This window comes from Python bivittatus, unplaced genomic scaffold, assembly GCF_059951505.1.
Source record: "Python bivittatus isolate LINGU-HERP-01145 unplaced genomic scaffold, Pbiv_v1 ctg000080_np1212, whole genome shotgun sequence".
Classification (NCBI taxonomy): Eukaryota; Metazoa; Chordata; class Lepidosauria; order Squamata; family Pythonidae; genus Python; species Python bivittatus.
Window position 1 is genome coordinate 54,729,508 of NW_028277035.1, and position 22,273 is coordinate 54,751,780.

General features: G+C 38.0%; 1 protein-coding gene across 3 annotated transcripts in view; it reads left to right on the plus strand.

Annotated features, from left to right (window-relative positions):
* Nucleotides 1-4,472: 4,472 nt before the first annotated feature.
* PPARG (peroxisome proliferator activated receptor gamma) overlaps nt 4,473-22,273 on the plus strand; it is a 64,595-nt gene continuing 46,794 nt past the window's right edge. The window contains exon 1 of one of the 3 annotated variants that reach the window (XM_088134117.1): nt 4,473-4,574. The gene's annotated coding sequence lies outside the window, so the exon portion shown is untranslated. The other 2 variants (XM_025164999.2, XM_007425573.4) reach the window with 2 other exon arrangements.

The window sequence follows — 22,273 nt, forward strand, 5'->3', positions numbered from 1 at the left end:
TAGAAAAGTCTGACCTAAAAACTCTCTTTGCTCCTGGATTGCTAGGTTGTAGCTATGACATAGTTATCAGTTTAGGCTCAAATACTGGTTATACCCACTGAGGGAGAAAGATTACATGGCCGCTGTCACTCAGAACTAGGCAACCCGTGACCCACTGGGTCACCCTTCTGGAGATACTTCCTTACATAAGAGAAAAACAGAATGACCATGGGCGGGCAAAAAAGCATTGGGAGTGGGAGCAACTTCCAACTTCCTGCCAGCTTCCCCATTCACTTTGCTTGTGGGAAGCTGGCAGGGAATGTGAGAAATCACTCCTCCTCCTCAGCTGATCCACGGAACTGTCTGCTATTTTGCTGGGGGGAGGGGGAGCAAAGGGAGCAGCAGACCACAAAGAAAACTGCACCCTGCTTCCCATCCTGGCATGTCCTCAGGGGCCCCCTCCCTCCAGGGAGGAAGAGGGCTCACCTGTCAAGTGCCAGTGCTTCCAGCCAGTCCTACCCTAAGTATGAGTTGCTGGAAAATGGGGGAAAAAAAGGCAAAAAACAAAAACATGACTTTTAAAATGTATATTCCTCTATGCTCTGTTCATTTTATTGTTTCATGTTGCTGTTTTCTAAAATTCCAGTTGAGCCCCTTAACTGAGCCCACTTATGATTTCTTTGCTGCATGAATAAATAGAATTCAACAAATAGTTACTTTAAATAACTAGGAAAATGATAAAGAAATGTGCCTCCTAAGTGACCTCCCATAAGCCCCCCAGACCCCACCCCGGCTTTGGAAAGATGGTGCTGCTTAGTGTAACTCTGCTAGATTATGCTATGCAGAGTTGATTTCCAAAGATAAAATGGATTCCTGTCCAATCCTATGCATTCCAAGGTATGTGGTTAGAGCATTGGAAGAAAATCCCACTGAACTTAATGGGTCTTTTAAAAGACCAGTCTGCATAGGATTTCACTTGAACTAGTTACAATGCCATCAAATATAAACATCAAGGGTATTTTATTATTACATCAAGTGAAAATCTTTACTAAATGCAAGAAAGGTTGCAAAGGTATTTACCTAGGTGTATGTTCCATTTAATTCAATGAGTATTACTTTTGTGGTCTTTAAATTATGTGATATTAATTCATTGCCTATCATAATTTATTGGTAGTATATTTTAATACAATAATCAATTTTCAGAATATCTATTCACTCTCAAGAATTATGGGAGTAAATGTGAAATTAAATTTATTTTCTATTGGCATAAGGCTGTTTTTATATAGATCAAATTTATTTATTTTTCTTAAAAATATTAGTATGTTTATAAATTCATGTTTGTTTAGCTAAGATGTAAGATACAGAACACTGAAATTGATTTTTAAAAGCCTTTACCTGGTTAAGAAAGAAAATCAATTTTCTTCCTGGTTCCCTTGTTAATGACAATCTTTATGATAAAGAGATTTCAATCAATCAATCAATCAGCCATTTGACACAAAGGGGCTTACTTCCACATTTGCATCTATAAGATTGCACTGTAAATCTGTAACTTACTTGGCAGCAAGTCCCATTAAAGTAGGTAAACATGATCCAAGTAAAAACAATGGAATCAGTTATCACTATTACTGTATATAGCAATTACAATTTTACCCAGATTTGATGTGCTAATCTTAGGGTTTGACAGGACAAGTGCTAATCTCAATCTATCCATTTTTTCACTCTCTCCAGAAAAGAAAAATAATACTTTAAATTATATATACATAAATAAATGATTCATGAAATTGCATCACAGGAACATTTGGATTTTAACAAGCTTGAGGTTTAGAAAAAGATCTTCAAATAATGGACCTTTTTGGTCCATGTCAGGGCACATTTTCTACACATTTCCAAACTTTGTACAATTATTTTACTTGCATTCCTGCCAGCTAATGAAGAAATCTTAGTCAACTCATCATGATTTTGAAGCAATTCCTTAACTATTATATTCCATCCATGCTGCCTTGAACTGTTGAATGAAAGGTGGAATATAAAAATAATATGAAATGGATGGATGGAATATAATAATTTTTATATTCCACCTTTCATTCAACAGCAAAAGGCAGCATGCCTGATGCTCCCTCCTCCTATTTTTCCCAACAGGTAGCTTATGAGGTAGGTCAGACTGAGAGAGTATGAGTCACCAAGGGAGTTTCTATGGTTGTGCGTGGACGAGAACCCCCATGTCATCACTCCCTTCAACCATTATGCTACGCTGGCTCTCATTTACATACATTTCTATAAAACCAATCATCGTTATGAAGCAAAAAGAAAAAAGATGCATTTTATTTGTTTTTAACCAGTTTAGACATGCCATAGAAAATATTGCCTTAGAAATTATGTAAGAATTCATAAGAATTTCAAAGAATTTCTTATGTAAGAATTTCTTACAGAAATGAATGTAAAAGGAGAGATTTTCAGAGAGGCAGTCCACAAAAAAAGCCCTTGCATAAATTCACTGGGAGCATATTTTTATAAGTTTTTCAACCAATTAATCTAAACAATGCAGTCCTGTATTTTATTCATTACTCACTAGCCAACTGAGAACACTGCAACTTTTCTTCATAACAAAATAGGGAAAGGTGATTTTGACTAAGGCTGTAATTCAAGGTACCCTTATCTGGGAGTAACCCTCATTGGAAGTTACTTCCCAGTAAAAGCAGGCTTTTGCTGTTAATCACCCATTGAAACCAACAGAACAAAATGTCTGATATTGCTGATTAATTTAATTCAACTGATTTTAAATGGATTTAAACAACAATCCTCTCCATATTTACTTAGAACTCCTCTGGCCAAAATTGTAACGTAACTGCTGATGAACAAGTCCACAAAGCCAGTAGGATTGAGTGGCTTGCAAACAACTGGGCTGCCAGACCCGGTTAATTTGAGCTGGAACAAAGCCATTACATTTTAAACAAAGAAACTAATCTATCATGGTATTAGAAATACTTTCCGAAGAAACATATCTGACTACAGACAATTATTGTGTCTCATTTAAGGATACTCTAAGTATACCTTCACAACCAGAGATAAGTTATATTAGCCTTGCTGTTTCAGACAGGTTTAAGAATCCCATTTTTATTTCCTTAGCAGTTAAAGTTTCCTTCAAGTGAAATTCAAGTCCTGCTGGCTTTATCAGTCTATAGTTTGTGTGGCAACAGTACTACTGTGATTTGCTACTGCCTTTTTCCAGGAGATAGATAGATAGATATCCCCACTCCATCCATGGAGGCAAGTAGGTGTATATATGCGTATAGCTGTATATACATATATTACTTCCAAGTTACGCCTCCTACACCCTGGTGTTTTCGGATGGACTACAAAGAACTAACCAGATCTAATACAGTATCTGTACCACAATAGTTGCAGCGATTCCTCGTAATCCGCAATATCCTTGATCAAGCCACAGCTGCAATTAGATGTTGACCCTCGCAGCAGCACTGAAATCCAAGTTGCCTCCTGGGAGTCCACCTGGGTCAGTCTCACCTACCGACATTGGAAGGGCCTTAAAACCATGAAGAGGCTACCCTATCTGGGCTACAGAAATCCATTACAGGGCAGCAGAGACTTGGACAGCAAAAGCTGCAAGCGTCATTTCTAAATGCTTCAAACCTGCATATAAAGTTGCAAAACCAAAAGCAAAACACCACTAGTAACAAAACCCCAAACAGCTGACTGCTCCAAAGTTGCCAAATCTCTCATTTCTGTGTCCAAACCCTCAATGTGGGAAAGTTGCAAGTTTTGAGAGAGTGAGAGTGACCAGCAGCATGATGGATTGGAAAACAGCAAAAGGGCAAGGAAATAAAAATAGTACAATACAGAGGAAGGAAAAGTAAATACACGTTGCATTTCCTACGTTCTTTTTTCATTTCCTATTGAGAGGAAAACAAGACGAATCTGATGTCCAAAGCCCACCGTAGAAAAAAAGGGGGGCAGGTTACCTGGGACTACCCTAAAAGTGACCCTGACGCTTATGGGGGCAGAGAGCAAGATTGTCCATTGGAAAACTGGTCCGTGGGGAAACCTGCGCGTGGGAAAGCGAGACGCGGGCTGGGTCCCTGAAGGCTCCATGTTGAGCCCCCGCAAAACCTAAGACCAGCGGTGGCGCCACCCCACGCGCTTTATATCCTTTGGCGGGACTGTATTCAAACTGCGCGCATTTCCTCCCGGGTTCTTGGCCGGCGCGTGGATCCACCTTTCTGGAAAAAAAAAGAGACTCCTCCGGTCGTTAATCGCCTGGCGCACCCAGCGGGCTGGAGAACAGAAGCCCCAGCCCGCGCACCCTCCCAGCGCCCGGCTCGACTGCTCCTGCCCCTCCGGCCCCTCTCCTGCGCCCGGGTTCGGACTTGGGCCAGCGGGCAGGCAGAAAGCGGCTCCGGCGGGCTCCGCCGCTGCGCTCGAGGCGCTCCCGGGTGGGTGGGGCACGGGGGCTGGCTGGAGGGCGGGAACGCGGAGCCGCGGGACCGAGGGGCGGCGCCTGCCCATAGGACGGGCCGGGCGGGGGAGCCCGTGCCACTAGACGCGGAGCGTTGCTGCTGCTGCTGCGTTGACAGCGTCAGGTCAGTGCGTGAGCGAAAGAGGCAGCGGAAGCTTCTTGCGGCGCGTCGGGACGGGGGAGAGTCAGGGCTGCGTGGCCAGAGTGCCTGCCCGCTCGCCCGAGTAGCGGCTGCCATTCGCTGCAACTCTAGGAGGCGTTCAGCGAACTCGGTCCGCGGAGGCACGTGTCTGGGTCCAGCGGGAGCGGGGAGGCTGCGGGGGGTGCGCTGGGAGCGGAGAGAGATCGGGCAGCGGAGCCGGAGCCGCAAAAGGGCAGAAGAAACTTTGTTTCGGGGGGCGGACCGCTGGGGCCACGCTAGGCAAGAGCAGGTCTCCTTCCCTAGCGGAGTCGAGGGCGCTGGGTTTCCTCCTAAGGTTCCTCTCCAGAGTGGGGGCTGTGAGAGAGAGTGATCGGGAGAAGAAGCTGAAATCTTGTCGGATGGGGTCACCCTACGCGAAATCTGTGGAAAGACAGGACTTACACTCCGGGGCCGGTGGGGAGAGGAGAAGGAAAGGCGTCTGTGCGAAATCCATGCCCGCGTGAGCACACGCGCAACAACTTATTAACTCATAGTTAATGGATATGTCAGTCAGGGGAGTTGGACCCTAGAAGAGGAAAATTCTGCCCAGGTGAAAGGAATCCAGTAGGCCTGAATGCAGACACGGGTTGCAAAGGGTTTTTGTGATATACAGATTTTTTAATGTATATTGGCTTGAAAGTCTTTAGGAAAAAGGGGATAAACTTTTCCTGGCCCCTTTAGGCATGATTGTGCAGTCTGCTTTGCATCAGGCCTGAGTAATATATCTTGAGGAAGGAGAAGTTGATAGTCACTGGGGTTACATCTGAGTTCCTGATAATACACAGTGGGTAGGAATGGGCATTAATAGGTGCCTTCTGGGTTTGCTGAAGTAATTTCATAGGGCTTGTTGCACTCCCTATGAGACCCCCCTAGCTTTTCCTAGGTAAATTGCCCACTGTGGGTGTTCTGATAGTAGGAAACCTCGAAGCACCTGTAGTCAAGATGGGACCTGATGAATGAAGACAAGTGATGGGCAGGGAGTTACACTTACTTGCTAATCCAAAGTGGCTGATAATTTAAATAAATCATACTTTTTCTCTTTGCCTTCCTAATCATAACAGGGAGTGTAAATAGGCTTTCACGTATAATCATTCCACAACAGATTATAGATTGTGAAATACATATGATGCCTTGGTGTCATATCCCAAGTCTGCAGGAGTGTTTTGTAAGTTTCCCACTGTCATTTCTCCCTAGGGCATTAAACACTAGAGACTGCAAGTTCCTGTTAGTGTTGTAACTTTGAGGCAACGTGTGTGAGTTATGATCTAACGTGGTAACAAGGTCATAATTTAATACTGCTGCAGTGGAGACTGGCTTCTTCAGGGAGCATTTTGGTGATAAGTTGAGGAAGCTGTTTTATGGAGTGTGGACATCCACAGGTAAAAAAACAATTGTTCTCAGTGGTAGCTTGAAATCAAATAAATAAATAAATAAATATTTCTGCCACTACCCAAATCATACACAGGTATATTTGATAAATTACAATAATTTACCAAATATACCTGGACATCATAAAAGCAGATTTAGTAATGAGCATGCTAATTAATTACTAGTATTTCAGAATTCAACCCCGATTCCTTTTAAAATATGTACAGTGTAATGTTCTGAGATGGGATGGGACTAGAAGGTGATGATACCAGGTAGAGCTGTGTTCTTTGCATAATGAACTTTGAACCACCTCTTTAGTATAAGTGTCAAATGTTGATAACACCTGCAGAGGCAGTTTTTACTTGTGAAACTAAAAAGATTATGCTTAGCCATTTTCCTGTGTGTTGTACTGTGAGTGAATGCTATCTGTAAGAGGGAAAAAGGGAATGGGACATCAGACAGCGATTACAGGTTGTGTAGGTTTTTATCTTGATCTTAAAGATCTTTAAAGTTCCTCAATCTGGTGTGCTCCAGTTGAATTGGGACTTCCAGGAAGTTGAAATCCCAATGTTTCTGGAGGGCACTAAAATGGGGGGGGGGTGTTATTACACAGTGACCTTTTTAAGTAAAAGCCAATTTAAATTGTAGGTATTAAAGTTGCCTGTGAAAAAGTTTATTGTGGCCCTTGTTCTGACTCTTATCCCATCAGTTAAGATGCTTCTTTTCAAATCATTTCTATTAAGTAAGTACTGTGGAGTAATCGTTTTCATGTATTGCTTAAAGATATTTTGATTTCCAGAGATGATTATTGCTTTGTATGTAAACTAGCATATTGACAAAACTTAAGATTTAATTCTAAAAAAACTTGAAGTACATGTCCGCAATAAAAAAAAAATGTAAGTACAAGGTAATTAAGGCAAGTACAGTTATTAATGGCAAAATAAACATTTGTGAATTATTTTGTACATGAGTGTGCATTGTTTTAGATTTTTTCTCTCTATATCTAGGTTAGCTTTGCACAGAAAAAATGTTGTATGTAGTTTGGGCAGCAAAAACAGGTACCTTGAATTAAATTTTATTTTTGTATGTTCCCCACATCCTAATCCCAAACCTTTTTACAGTTCAGTCCTATATATGTTTTTTTAGAAGTGAGTCTCAAAGAAGTATGCGCAGGATTTCAGGTCTAGGCTAAAGAAGTTGGTTGATTTTCAGTATATTTTCCAGGGTTTAGTTAACATCTCGCTTATCAGCTTACCTTTAAAATTGGGTCTCAGTATGGATAGCCATTCCATGACATTGTACACCATTTATGTTGATTTTTGGTTTTTAGAACAAATTAATTTTTTTGTGAAAGCTTATTTCCTGGTATGTGGGGGAACACTGTTAAACGACTGCAACACTTTGTAGAAGTAGGGAGTATAGGACATTCATTCTGTGGTTTTCAGAAGCTGAAATCTAAAGCTACACATTTTAAATTGGAGTAAAAGTCTAGCTGATGCATGGATGTGCCTTGTCGTCATAATCCCTAAAACGTTACTTTAGTTCTTTGCATATAGTTCTTTGGATGAATACATTTGTAGCTTGATTATTTCCACAATCAATGGAAACAATAATATGATGCCATAGATTAAACAGGGATAGAGAATCTACTAATTTCATTACTCTTTACATAGCACTTTTCAGTACAAGAAATGCCTTATATAAATGATAGGATTTGTCAGTGTATCTGCCAGATTCCACACCTCTTCTCAATATCTTTTTCATATACTGTATATAAAAAAGGCATTTTGACATTAGTGATTATAAATAATACCATAAAGTCCCAATTCAAAATCTTTAACAGTGCAGTTATATATAGTTCAGTCCTATACATATCAGCTCAATCGGTTTCACTGGTTTGTTGTGAAAATAAAATGAGCAGTCTGTTAAAGGCACTGCCTTGAGCGCCTAGAAGAATGATAGAATAAATATGACCAGAAATAAATTCATAACATCCCACTTAGGTTACTCCCAGGCAAGTTTGTTTAAGATTGTGGCCTAGGTTTTAAAGGTTTTGCTTGCCAGACTTACAGATGATTATGCGCTATTATAATTTAATGATCTTCTAGAGATAATAGTATGCCACCAAAAAACAGTTGATGGCTAGCTATATGAGTCCACAAATGTGAAAGTATGCATCAGGAGTAATAATGTACATACAGCACAGGGGTTGTTATGGATAATATGATAAAAGCTTAAGCTGTCTGTGTGCTTGCTCTGCTTTGATACTGGAAATCATGACAAATTCAAAATCTGCAATATCGTAATGCCTTTATAAAAATCTGTGGTACACCCACACTTGGAATGAGTGAAGTCAGAACACAAGACATTTTTGGATGAGGAAAAGAATAAGGGGAATCTCATAAAGACACATACAATTATGCGTGGTACGGTGAAAGAGTCATAAATGTTAGAATTAGCCTGAAAGTGGAAAATTCATAATCAGTCAAAAGAAGTGCTTCTTCATACAGTCTACTGTTAAATTATATAATTCACTAACACAAAGTGCGAGAGCCATGAATTCGGACAGCTTGAAAAGAGGTCTAGGCAAAGTCATAGGAGATTCTGTAACCCTATCAGTAGCTACTAATCAAGATGGCTGTAAATTACTGTCAGTGTGCTTCTCTGTACTATTGGCTAGGGAGTATAAGCAGAAGGGAGCAGTTGCATTCATATGCTGCTTAATGCCTTCTCACAAACAACTGGTTGGGCTACATGGGACCAGAATGCTAGATTAGCTGGGCTTCTCAAGCTAAATGAAATGGTGTACTGTAATTGCCTCTTTGTTAATGCTAATGACTCCTAATTAAGCCAAATTTCTAACACTTCTTGGCTTGCACCACTTTGAACCACTTGCGCTACTGAGAAAGTGCAGGGGTTTTTTTTCCCCTTAAAAATGTCCATGTGTCATTTTTGCCAGCAAGCTTACATTATATCAAACTGCAGACTGTACATGACAATGTATGAGTGTGTAGCTGATATTAGCAGGCCAATTACCTTGAAAAACTGCTTACCTCACAGGTCAAATTGGTTATACTGTTCACAAAAGGGCAGGGCAGCTACATTAAAAATCTTCCTCCTGAACTGTTGGAATAAAGTAGCTGGTGATGCTCCCCAGAAATAGAAAGGCCACCTCATTCCCTTATGACTAAGCATATTATTTGCATAGCCAGAACAAAGTCTATGAATTCAATACTGTGAATCCCAAAATCCCGCCTTACTAAACAACAACAACTATCTGCAGCTTTACTGGTTGATCATTATCAGGGTTTAAAGGAAGGAAGGAATGGGAAAGGAATTTCTTCCTTTCTTTAAACATTGAAAAGATAATTCTAAGTAAAAAAAGAAGGAATGATTTGCACTGTTCTGCTTTCACTTATTGTGTCTCAGATTTATCTGTTTGCAATTATTGATCTGTGGTGGCTGTTTCAGATCACTCGATACTGCAGTTACCAAGTCAGTGACTTGAAGGTGTGAATTCAGCTTCAGTAGGAAAAAGAATGAGTCTGTAAACTCTCATTAATGCAGTGCATCAAAGTTTTGAAAAAGCCACCCGCTTCTTTTTAATATTTCAAATCAGACATTCCCATCAAACTTACTTTGGCATCTACAGTCATAGCAACAATGATATGAGAGTTGTGTTAATTTCAGGGTACAATACCGTAATAGGAATTCAAATTAGCTGTAGCCTGCAGCTTATCTGACTTTCTGATCTAGCCCTCAGAGATGACTTATGTGTCTGCTGTAATGTTGTTTTCTAGTACAGGATTGGGTGGAGCCTTTCCCCACCCTGCCACATCTTTCCATGTGTGCACATAACAAATGTTGGATACTCTGGATTCATAACGTCAAGCTTCAGGATGCAACCAGGGTTCTCAATTTTTAATTACGGTGCAATCTAGAACTTCCAAGAGGCATGGATGGAGAGGTAGAAAAGGTACTTTCCTTGCCTTTGGTCTGCCTGAAGTATTTCCCCAAAGGGGGAAAAAATGAGAACATTCTTTTCTTCATAAGAGGATTCAAAGCAGCTTGGGATGTGAGGATTTGAGCGGACATACTTAAAAGGAGGAGAAAAGTGTTTCTTCCTCCGCCTGTCCAAATTTCAACTTGCTATGATTGTGCTTCGCTTAAAACAGTATTGAGAGAAAGAATCTTGCAACTTTTTGTCTTTTCTAATTTGTTTTGTAGTGATAGAATTCTAAAGAAGTGTGATTGGATTTTCCTAGAAATCACCAGAGGCCACATAGTTTTCCAGTATAATCTACATTTTAAAATATTTTTGTAGATAACAAATACTTCTTGTGGCCTGCAGTTTTACCCACTTCATACAATCCAATGTTTTTCAAACCTGGCAACTTTAAGATATGTGGACTTCAACTCCCAGAATTCCCCAGCCAGAATTCTGGGAGTTGAAGTCCACACATCTTAAAGTTGCCAGGTTTGAAAAAACCTTGATATAACTACAGTGACCATACGTCCTTTATTATAAAGGACAGTCCTTTCTGTCAGAAAGCTGCCCTTTAGATTTATTTAGTTTTCAAAAACTCACTTTTGTCCTTTATTTTGGTTATTTAACTTTTATCATATAAATGGTACTACTTAATGCACAATCTTTCACATTCATGTGAAAAATATGGAAATTGAATTGTGTTTTTAAAAGAAATTTACATATACCGTTTGATTTTAGACACTTTTATTAGAATATATGTTTTTGTAAAGTTTTTCTTGGTTTTGTTCTTGAATTTTCCTTTGTAAAGCAAAGTTATAAACATAAACAATTTTTTTTTATCCTTATGAACCTCTTTCAGATTTGCCCCTTTTTCAGATTTATTTATTTTTATAAATATTTTTTCCAAGAAAATATGGTCACTGTAGATACAGTCCATTGCTTTCCCCCAATATCTTATGCATATCAAGCTTCACAACATATATTTTTAAACTAAAACTTCAGGCTACTTTTTAAGATGATATCTTCACAAGTCAATGTACAGAACGAAAGTTAGAGGTAAGGTTACATTAAGAAGTTATTTCCATATTTATTTAATATGAAAGTGTTTAGTGAGGAATGTCACTATCCATCATTTGAAAGTTCTTTGAATATGGAATTTGAGGCATGAACACAGTTTATGACAAGGAAACGTTTTGACTAGTGGACACACTTGGGATTTTAAGAGTGCTGTGGGCACCCTCACATAAGAGTAGGCATGAGGAGGCTTCTGTCTGTACAAAATGGCTGCCAGCAGTGGATATGGCCAATCATGAAACCCCTGTTTTCCGGAAGGCAGAGCTGACAAGATTGTTCCCTTTCATTCACCCTCACCTACCACAACCACAATAATGCTTTTCTTGAAAACATGCCAACATCTCATTTACTTGCTTTTAATTAAAAGGCTCTAAAAACATTAAAGTGAAATAGACTGATGGATTGATGCCCAATGCGTCAAGACTACGATGGAACTGGTGGCCAGGGGCATCTTGTGGCTTACGGTATTCCTAGCTTAAGTTTAAAAGAGCATAATTAACATATAATAATGCATTTGCAGCATAATTAACATATAATAATGCATTTGCAGCATCTGTTGGTCATCCAGTTGCAGCCTGCAACCTCAGAGCTGTTGAATATACTCTTAGCTGCTGAAGATAGTAAAAATATATTTCCTCATGCCATTTTACAACTAAGCAATTATGATAACAAATAGCCTGAGGAATCAGGATTCTTTTTTCTTTTCCCATGCCTGGAAAATGCTATAGATTCCTCTTGATCTTTATTCCTGTTAAACAAGAAAATATTCAGTTACTCTTATATGTTTTAGTTATAAAACATATACTTGAGCAACTCTTTTTCCAGGAAGCAAGGCCAGGTTTAAACATGATAAAAACTTTTTTTTCAGCTATTTCATTTTATCTTGTAAATAGAATCATGTACAAGTTGGACATTCTTCCTTTTTTTAATCTTTAAAATCATTTAATCATTAAAAAAATGTCAACATACTTTAGTATTGTAGGCATGTAGTAGGCGGTTGGATTTGTATTATTTTTTAATAATAGGAAAGCATACAGACATGCGTAATTCCAAATGCACATCTCTCTATTTGTAATGATAACACATTTCTTAGATTGTATCTTTTGATTCTGCTGAAAATATAAACTGCCTTGAAGGCTGGAATTCCAATCAGGAGAAAAGCATATAAAATGTATGTAAGTGGGATTTATTTTTGAGTAAAAGTACTTTAATATAAATGCTTTAGATTAATCTTTAAGATGTACTAAATAGAAATAGTGGAAGAAGAACATCAGGAAAAAGTTAATGGAGTCAGTTAATTAGTTCTTTCATCTGACACATATCTCTAATGTTCTAGTGATGTTCTTACCTCTGATGCTTTTAACTGAAATTGAACATGATGGTGAGCTGCTCTGCTTACAAATACTAGGCTTTTTCAAGATAACGAAGCTGCAAAAAGGGGGGAGGGCTGCAAACTTCAGAGTTTTTTCAACTGAAACAGCAGTAAAAATAATCCCTTTAGGAAGGAGAATTCAGTAGGCAAAAGCCTCCTTTAGCATCTTGACAGGAACATTATTCTTTTCTTTTTGGACATAATTTGTATTTTATCGTTTCTTAGTATTCCATATGAGTTTTATTTAAATTATCACCTCAAACATTTTTTGTGGGTATTTGCTGTAACTACATTAAGGAAAAGATGGCCCAGTTTTAATGTCGATGTGTTATTTGTTACTTCAAACAAGCTAATATGCAAAGAAAAATGTTAATTATAGGGTTTGGGAATTTGCTGATCATTAAGCAGTAATGGTCAGAAAAACAGGTTTTACTACCCAAAGGGCAGGGACTGATTACCCCCACCAGGAGTTTTAAGGAAGGACAACATTGATTTGTTAATATTTATTATTCTAATTACTTATACTTGGGAACTGAGAGAACTAGTGGAGTTGAAGTCTTATTACAATGAATAACATTTCAGTTAATTGGGGCTAATTCCCCAGTTTTTTCAGTGGCATTTAAGGACAACTAGCTTTCTCTGAATCTGGGCTGTGTATGTTAAATTTTAGACTTGAATGGCTGAGCCTGAAAAAAAATGTTAAAAAAATGAAGAATTTTATTTATTTGCCAAATTTATATGGCTGCCTGTCTCACACAAAGTGACTCTGGGCAGTGTACAATAAAACCAAAAACTAAAAACCGTTAAAAACAATTAAAACAATAAACATCAATAAAACAAGACCGTGAGGGGGAAAATATTACATAAAATGTAGCCAATGTGCAGGGTCCCTATTACCAGGAGATCTCAGGCTTGAGATCTGACAAAAAACCATGTTTTGAGCACTTTCTGGAAGGCAATAAGAGTTGGGGCTAACCTCACCTCGAAAGGGATGATGTTCCAGAGGGTTGGTGCCATGGCAGAAAAGGCTCACCTCCTAGGTCCCATCAGATGAAACTGCTGGACCTGATGGGACAGGTAGATGTAATCAGGAAAAGGCTGTCTCCCAAATGACCCAGCCCCATGCCGTGTAGGGCTTTAAAGTTAAAACCAGCACCTTGAATTGAACCTGGAAGCAAACTGGTCACCAGTGCAGTTCACGGAGCCCAGGTGTAGCGTGTGTCCCTCTAAGGGCACACATAAGTGCCCACCCCATTGCTTTCTGCACCAGCTGAAGCTTCCAGATACTCTTCAAGGGCAGCCTCATGTAGAATATCTGAAAGGTTATAATCAACACACTTGAATCCTTTTATACTTTTTAAGATGTGTTAGAATTAATTCATCTCTGAACTAAATCATGTGATCTTTTGGCTACTAGTTTTCTATATGGCGTACTTTAAAGCAGCTCTGGTGCCCTCCAGATATGATGGGATGGGCGGTATCATCTCCAGCCAACAAAGCAAATGGCTTGGTTACCAAGAATGATGGAATCCAGCATCTGAGGTTGTTGTGTTAGAGTAGTAAACTGTCTTATGTGACATAGTTTAAATTTACATTACTGGAATGAGCCTTAATGGAAATGTTACTTCTGACCATTTATTTCTGTTTTCTTATTTTGTCTATGGAGGCAGTTTCTCTAATATCACCAAAGTCACATCAAACAGCTCACCCTATGCATCATGCCCTATTTCAACTTTGGTGTGATGTAATGTGGTTGTGAAAGTCATGTGCATATCTTTCCATTCACTTTTGACTGACAGGATGTTCACTTTGGCTAGGCCAAAGTTCAAATAAAAGCTTAAGAAGTCATTTCAAATGCATTATCTTTGTTTGATTGATAAATAAAAAAATAAAATGTAGCTTTTCAAAAAAGAAAGTGTTCTTTATATAGGAAAAAATGCACAGGGTGGCTTTGAGGACTTTACCAATAATGTCCTATGTTCACTGTATTTTGGAATATTTATAGTATTTTGTTCTGGAACATTGGGATAAGGTGATGTTCAAGACATTTAATATAAATTGTTTTTGCAAAACAAATTAAGGATAAGTTAGGGTTTCTGGGATCTGGGGCTAATTTTCTGATAAAATGTACAGTAGAAGCAGAAACTGAAAATTGCTAGAAGAAGGGTTCACAGGAGAGCAAAGAAAATTAATTTAACGGTATCGTTAATATGGTATTTTCTACCATATTAATCTGTAAGGATACAGGTTGATATGATAGAAAAATGTTTTGGCATTGCATTTTTTGCAGTTTCCTCACTTGTGAAAGCAACATCAAATTAAGAAGTCTTCCATAATTCTCTGTTACACGGAAAACTTTGGTTACCATGTTTAGAACAAGCTAGGACATCTAAACAATGTCTTGAAATTGGTTTAATATCCTTGTTCAAAATGTGTTAAAATTGTCTGCTATTGTCTGTTATTTTGGAAGAAAAGATAAAATGTAAATCTAACAAACAAACAAACCTTCGTTGGCTTCCTTCAACCTTGTAATACTATTCAGTCTAGTTTGCAACCAATCCCCTAGGCTAGAGATTAGATCTTTTTTTTAAAATGAAAGCTAGGGATTTGTCATAGATTTCTAGTCTGAACACAATGTAGAACTATGATTAGCTGAAGTTTTCCTCGTTTACTCACAGTACAGTAAAAGAGATGGGAACATACTATGTGTCTGGGCAAAAAAACTACACATACTTCTATTGAACTGATATGTGACTATCAGTATCAGTTCAGAGACTTTTCATTAAAAAGTGGCATCACAGTTCTCCAATCTGTTCTGCCAAAAAGTGGCATCAACATTCTCCAATCAAGGTTTAGCTGAAGAAGACAAAATTAGGATTTTCAGCACTGGATTGTATTGTGAATCTACTAGTGCTTATTTGTAACAGTTCTCAAGCAAGGTTTACAAGTTGGAGAAATCTGTAGATGTTTGTACCTATTCCTTTTTTCCTTTCTTTCTTTTGATAATTTATGCTGTGTACTACATAAACCCAAACATTCACTGGCCCTGATACAATCTGTTACAAGGGCAGACAAAACATTTCAGAGGACTCAGATTAAATAAGGGAAATGTTAAGCCGTGTACTGACTTGCAGTATGAGATAATTTGCAATATAATCCCTAGACCACATACACTAGTGAAGTTATGCTGAAATCATCTGAACTACGACAGAATAAAAACAACAGAAAGTCTCATAGGACCTTAAAGAATAACAGTTTATGCCATAATAAATTGGTCACTACAAGACTCTGTTGTTTTTGCTGCAACTAACTAAAATGACTACTTATCTGAAAACATCTGCAGAATGACTCGGGCTTATTCCTGATTCTTAACACAGAAGTGGAGAAGCTGTGACTGGAGCTGTTGAATGATAGCTCCCATTAACTGTATCTAGTATGGTTAATGATCAAGGGGATGTATTTGGTTACTTTTGATTATTGTGCTGCTACGCAGATGTCATCCTCAGTCACTTTTCTGTTAGTTCTGTTCATGAGTACAGGTCTCTTTTTCCACCTATTTTCTGCACTTTTTGAACATGCAAATGGTGATATTTTGAATATCAACAATTTTCCTGAGGGTTTATAATCACTTTATTCTTTATGGATGGTCCAGTTTAGATTTCAGACTAATAACATAATTAGGCATCATGGGTAACAAGGATACAGGATATAAGTAAAAAACAAACTTAAAGTTTTATTTAACATTTTATCTTTCTTAATGACAAATAACCTGCTGCTTCTGCCTAAGTTGATAATAACCATTTGTTCATATAACAGCCATTTTCTATTGGAAAAAGTTGCAGCTTCTGCTTTCCAGCTTGGATCAGTCTATGTGGGGAGAGGGAGGTGGATATAATCCAATTCAGATTTGCAAATATGCACTCACCAATTTATATTAATAGCAACTTTGAGATGAGGTGATGAACTGGATAGGGCTGGAGAGTGGCCATAATGGATTGGGGAGGGGGCAGTTTCATCATCTATCAGTGAGCAATAGTGCCCAAATCCCTAACTTTCATTTTTAAAGAAGATCTAATCTCTAGCCTAGGGGATTGGTTGCAAACTAGACCAAGTAGCATTACATGGTTGAAGGAAGCCAAGGAAGGTTTGTTTATTTGTTAGATTTACCTTTTGTTTACCTTTTCCTCCAAAATAGCAGACAAGGCAACCAGCAGTTTCTTGATGTACTTTTTAATTGATCAGGGGTACTTCTATAAAATATACTTTAAATATCCATTTGTTTTCCTTATCTGAACCATGACAGATACCATACTAGTTTTTAGAACTTGAACAGTCTCTTGGGTTATGTTCCCTGGATGATTTTAGCTACAGGTAGAAAGATGTTTAGATCCCAGAGTTATCTATTGAAAAAGAAATGGGAGATCTACCAGCATTATAAGGTTGGGCCAATATATCTTGATAGACCTGCTGCATAGTCTCTTCAGTCATCAGTACTATTAGAAATGGTAGACCTCGTATCTAGCTATCAGGCTGTATTTTATCCAGTGTGCAACCAGCTTCCTCACCTTTATGCTATGGAATTCCAAGAACAATTTTATAGTATAAATTCAAACTATAAACCCTAAGCTAACTGGGCAATTTTATGGAAGTAAAATAAGTTCCAAAGCTTTGGGCAAGTATTTCTCCACATCTCCACTGAAGAAAACATTTCCCATCAATTCTACTGCTACTCTCCACAGCACAGGTTTTCTGACTTTTTCAGTCTGAGGAACATGTTAGTTAAATAATAATAATTTATATTTATTGTCCCAATTACTGTCCCAAAGAGTTCCTCCATTTATTTTAAGTATAAAAATAAATTGTAAATGCAAAAATAATATTTCCAATGTACTAAAATTAAACCTTAAATTTCCACAGTTATTTGGAAGGTTTGTTTTAACTAAACAAATCAATGCTCAATTACTGGAATGTGGTTGCTTTTCCTTAGAAAACTCGCTGTGATGCTCCTGGCTCCCTTTGGATAAACTTTTTTCTCTTAGTTTCTCTTTACAATATGCTTATTGTGTTTCCAAGACTAAAGGAAGATTGTGGTGCTGGGACAGAACCTCTTGTTTCTATGCAGAAAGTCTTAGGTTTAATCCTTGATCTTTCTAGGAAGAGTGAGAAAGATTCTCATTTGAAACCTCGAAGAGCTGCTGCCAGTCAGTATAGACATTACGAGCTAAACAGACTTGACTGACTCAGGATCAAGCAAGTTAAAGGTCATGTGAAATTGTTGTTAAAGGAGGCATAGCCAAAAAATATCCAAGAGAAAAGCAAAGAGCAGTATTTTAGCTTTCCATATTATAACAATCACATCCTATATTTCAGTTTCCCACATGTAAAAATCATGCAAATGTCCATGATAGGAGCTGAAACGTGAAGAAAGGTATGCTTCTAGACGTGCTTCTCTGGACTGTGACTGTTCCAAATGCAATCAGTAAAGAAGTAAAGTGCTACTGCTTTTACTCATAAACAAATTAAAAAATGACATCAACCTGCAAGTCCCATTCTGCTCCTTCTGTCATGTGTCTGAGTATTTCTTAAATCTTCACAATGTTACTAAACAGCATTGCTGTGCCAAAATTTAGCCTTCAGCTCTTGTGGAAATGTGCCCTACACACAGGCTGCTGCATTGCTCTCAAGAAGGCCACGGGTGACATGGGAACTATGCTGAATCAATCGGGGGTGTTCTAGTTTAGCATTCCATGGCCAACTGGATGCATTTGGGAAGCCCAAACTGGAGAATGATAGTCCTCTTGCAGAGTCACTTCCCAGCAATCCATATAGAAAGTCTGCAGAAGGTAGTAAACATCCACTGATATTAATAGATATTAATGACCTGATCATATGAACCTGTTCAGGCCCCTTTTTCAAACCATCCAAATCAGCTGCTGTTAACTGCTTGATTGTGAGAGGGAGGAAACCTCTATTTCTCTGTGTCATCTGTGCCATGCATGAGTTTGTATCTCTATCTTGTCTCCCTGATTATCTCTCTCGACTCAAACTAAAGATCCCCAGTTGCTGTAACCTTTCCTCATAATTCTAATGATTTTAAATGACCCCTTTTACCACTTTTAAAACTCTGTAATATCTTTTTTAACATGATAATACATAATTCAACTGCGGTCTTACAACAGATTTGTTTTATTTTATCAACAGTTCTATTTTAGTTCCCTTCCTAAAACGTTTTGTTCATAGCAGTTGAACATTGGGTTAACATTTTAATCAAGCTGTCCACAACAACTTCAAGTTTCCTTTCCAAGTCAGTCACAGTCAGATTTCATTAATGAATAGATCAGGATTGGATTTTTTGTGCTGACATACTTCTGCTTATATCTGACATTTTGAAGAGCATCAAGTGAAAGGGAAAAATTCCCTCTTGAATGCCATGTGTCCAGTATCATAGAGGTCTTTTGGGAATGTCTGGCTTATAGGAATAACAGACAAGACAAGGTTGTGCAACTCCTTTGAGAGAAATGCTTCAAAATGTGTGAGTGTGTGTATGAAGTACCTCTTCCTTAATAGTTAAAGCAGTGTGTCTTTTTCCAGGTTTGTGTAGCTGCTTCAGGAGCTTCTGCCAGCTGTCCTCGTGTGTGTGGGGACAGGCCAGAAGCAGTACTGAAGTGAAGTGGTGATGTATGTGTACATGTGTAGAGGCAGAAGCAGGTTTCTAACCACTCCCATGGACATGTAAAAGGACATGATTGAAAAAGAGCTGCTTTGAATGTGCCCTATTAGCTAGAACAGGACTCTGCAATCCTAGGTAAAACTAGTACATTTCTAAGGTCAATGAATATTTTGCACTGAGTAATCCAACTAAAGTGTGTGCTTCACCTTTTGCAATGTTATTCCATTAATAAAAATGCATTATTTTTGTTTATTAATTTGAACTATATATCTTGGGAAACACCTAAATGCGTCTGAGACTAGATGTAGTTACTAGTGGTGGTTTTTAATGTACTAGAAATTTCATGTACTAGAAATAATTTAAAATCTGCTCTAAACTAGGGACAGAAAGTTCTGAATTCTTTTACACAGGATTCTCTTTTAAAAATGCTGTAGTATTTAGTCTATGGGAGAGTCAGTACTAGAGTTAATTTATAACTAAAACAAATGAATCTGTAAAAAGAAGAACAGTTACATAAGAAGTAAGTCAAGAGAAAAGAAGGCTAGATAAGGCCTATCTGAACCTGTTTGATCCCCGTGATTTTATGACCAAGGAATTCAATTATAGGTGTGTTGAGAGCAGCAAATCACAGATCTGTAAATTAATGGGACACAAATGCCTTTATCAAATTCTGTATGTATTCATACGCTGCAAAGTTCAGTCCTACCTTCCGTGAATAAACTCTTAGCGGCTGCACTGGGCACCTCTGCTGAAACTGAATGCCACTGCAATGGAAATGCAGATACAGCTTGGGCTCAATCATTTTTCAAACCTACCTGCTGATATGAAACCTAGCTTTAACTATAGTAAATGAAATCAATTGATTTTTCCTTTAGAGAAGCATTTGATTGTGCATTAGCAGTGTTTTGCTTCTGTAGGCCTCAGAAGTAATTAGTGCTAATGAGGCAGAGGATACAAAGAACATTTCAGATAAATTGCATCCAATTATATGCATGTATTGCCTAGGTCCTTTGTTCTTCTCAGGTGGCATTATTTAATATGGATGCAGCCTTATTTATTTAAAACAGGTTAACATTTCCTATGAATTAACCTAAAGTTCGGTAACAGAAGTTATCTCCTAAAATGTTTAGCCTGTTATCTCACAATAATAAATTAGCAACATTTCCATTCATTTGTAGTGTAATCCTATACTTTGTGCCTACTGAGAAAAAGGCCAGCTGGATTCAGGAACATATTCCCAGCTGTATGTAAGGTGGCAGCCATGCAGGAAACTAGACTATCATACAATTCAGTGAGGCGAGGCTGAGCCCTGTAATTGAGGAATGGACTGTTGCGATGTTTACGTTAGTCTATGAGGAACCACCATGAGCCCACTCAAGCCAGTGTTGGTCTTACACTCATGCTACAGATACTGACAGTCACAGCAGAAGAAGAGCACGCAGCTCACAGTTCACTGGACTAAGTCATTTTATTTATCTATATGATGCCATGAAAGAAAATACTTTTCTTGCCTGGGATAAATAAATATGATCAACTGGAACATGGCTGTAGGGTAGGAGAAGCTCACTGCTTTGAATGAACGCATCTCCCAGGTGCACCTACTCTGAAGAGAAATTATTGATTTGCATGTCATGCAGTTCTTTACTGCTCCCTCTCTGCAACTGTGTATGTGCTTAAAAGCAAATGGCAGTGTTTAGTTCACAAAACACATCTAATCAGAATAAGTGAATAGCAAAAGCATCTTATAACCATCCAAGTGTATCTTTTGCAGCTGATCCCTGTTTTCTGCAATGAGCAGCTTCCAGTAGGTAGAAAGAGAGAATATTCTGGATCATCTTCATCAGAAATACTATTAATTTATTGCTGCTTATCTGCAATTATGAGGAAAGTTTTACTTAGAAAAGTGTTATTTTTAAGTCTTAGTTAAGAGAGAAACTCTTATGAGAGATGATTCTGTAATAAAATTAGGATAGGACAGCACAAATAAAATTATAATAGTACTGTTAGTGCTGTGAGGAAAGAAAAATAATTAGAACTCTAATTCTGTGAATGGGGTTTTGGATTTAGGCTGTTTTCAAAGAAAGTCATAGTCACATCCCGTTGAAATGAGTTACAGCTAACATTGTCCCATTTACTTCCATGGAACCTAAATAGAATTTACTTTATTGAAATTGAGGCTCTTGATTTTATTAACAAAATAATAAAACTAAAACTTGTGTCACCATCCTATGACTAGAGAAGAAGAGTTCAAAAAATGCCTTAGTACATTTCTGCTTTCTTTTTTCAGTGCATCATATGACTTTCCTCTTGATCCCTTGGGATCCATTCTTTAGATACCTATCAAGACTTCAGTGTTGATGTATTGCAGAAATATATGGAACTACTTTTTCCAGAATTTTGTCACTGCTGTTTTCCTTATCTGTGAAGGAAGCTCAGCTACTCCCAATGGAGAAATTTTATGCTAGCTTGGTCTTAAAATAAAGTTCTTAAAAAATCTGAGGGAAAGGTCATATCCTAATAACTAGGACAATCTAAATTCCCAGGGAGTTTGAGAATGATGCTGCAGGACTACTGCACTGACAGCTTTCCAGTAATAGGTTACTGGGATGCTGCCAGGGAAAGTTTATCTGCGTTGAAGCAGAATTACAGTAGTAGGCTAGAATACAAGCAGACGGTACATAATGGGTCAATTTTGTTCTTGGATTGACATTTGCATTTCCCATTTGCCTTTAAAGTATCTTTCCTCTTGTGATAGTGCTGTTGGCCAAAGCTCCTGGTGACTTGCGTCAAGATTTGGTGTAAAGTCAAGGAGAAACATGTTTTATTTATGGGAACAGGAACCAAAGGTGTTCACAACAAGAGGATTCTAGCATTGATAGGAATGGAGTGGACATTTTCTTGTTTTTCCTTTGTGGAAAAATAAGGAAGTTATTAATTAGTTAATCAATCAGTCCTGGAACTGTCAGTGTATCACACATTCAGAGAGGCTACAGATACAGAAGAATAATTTATATGGGCTGTTCTCAGATTGAACATTTCTGCTAAAATCAGTGGCACTTGTTCCTCTTATCTGTGGGGACATTTTCATTGTGTCTGGAAAAGGAAAATTTAAACATAGACACCCTCCAGATAAAAATCACCTCCCCTTCCACCTCATATTTTAATAATTA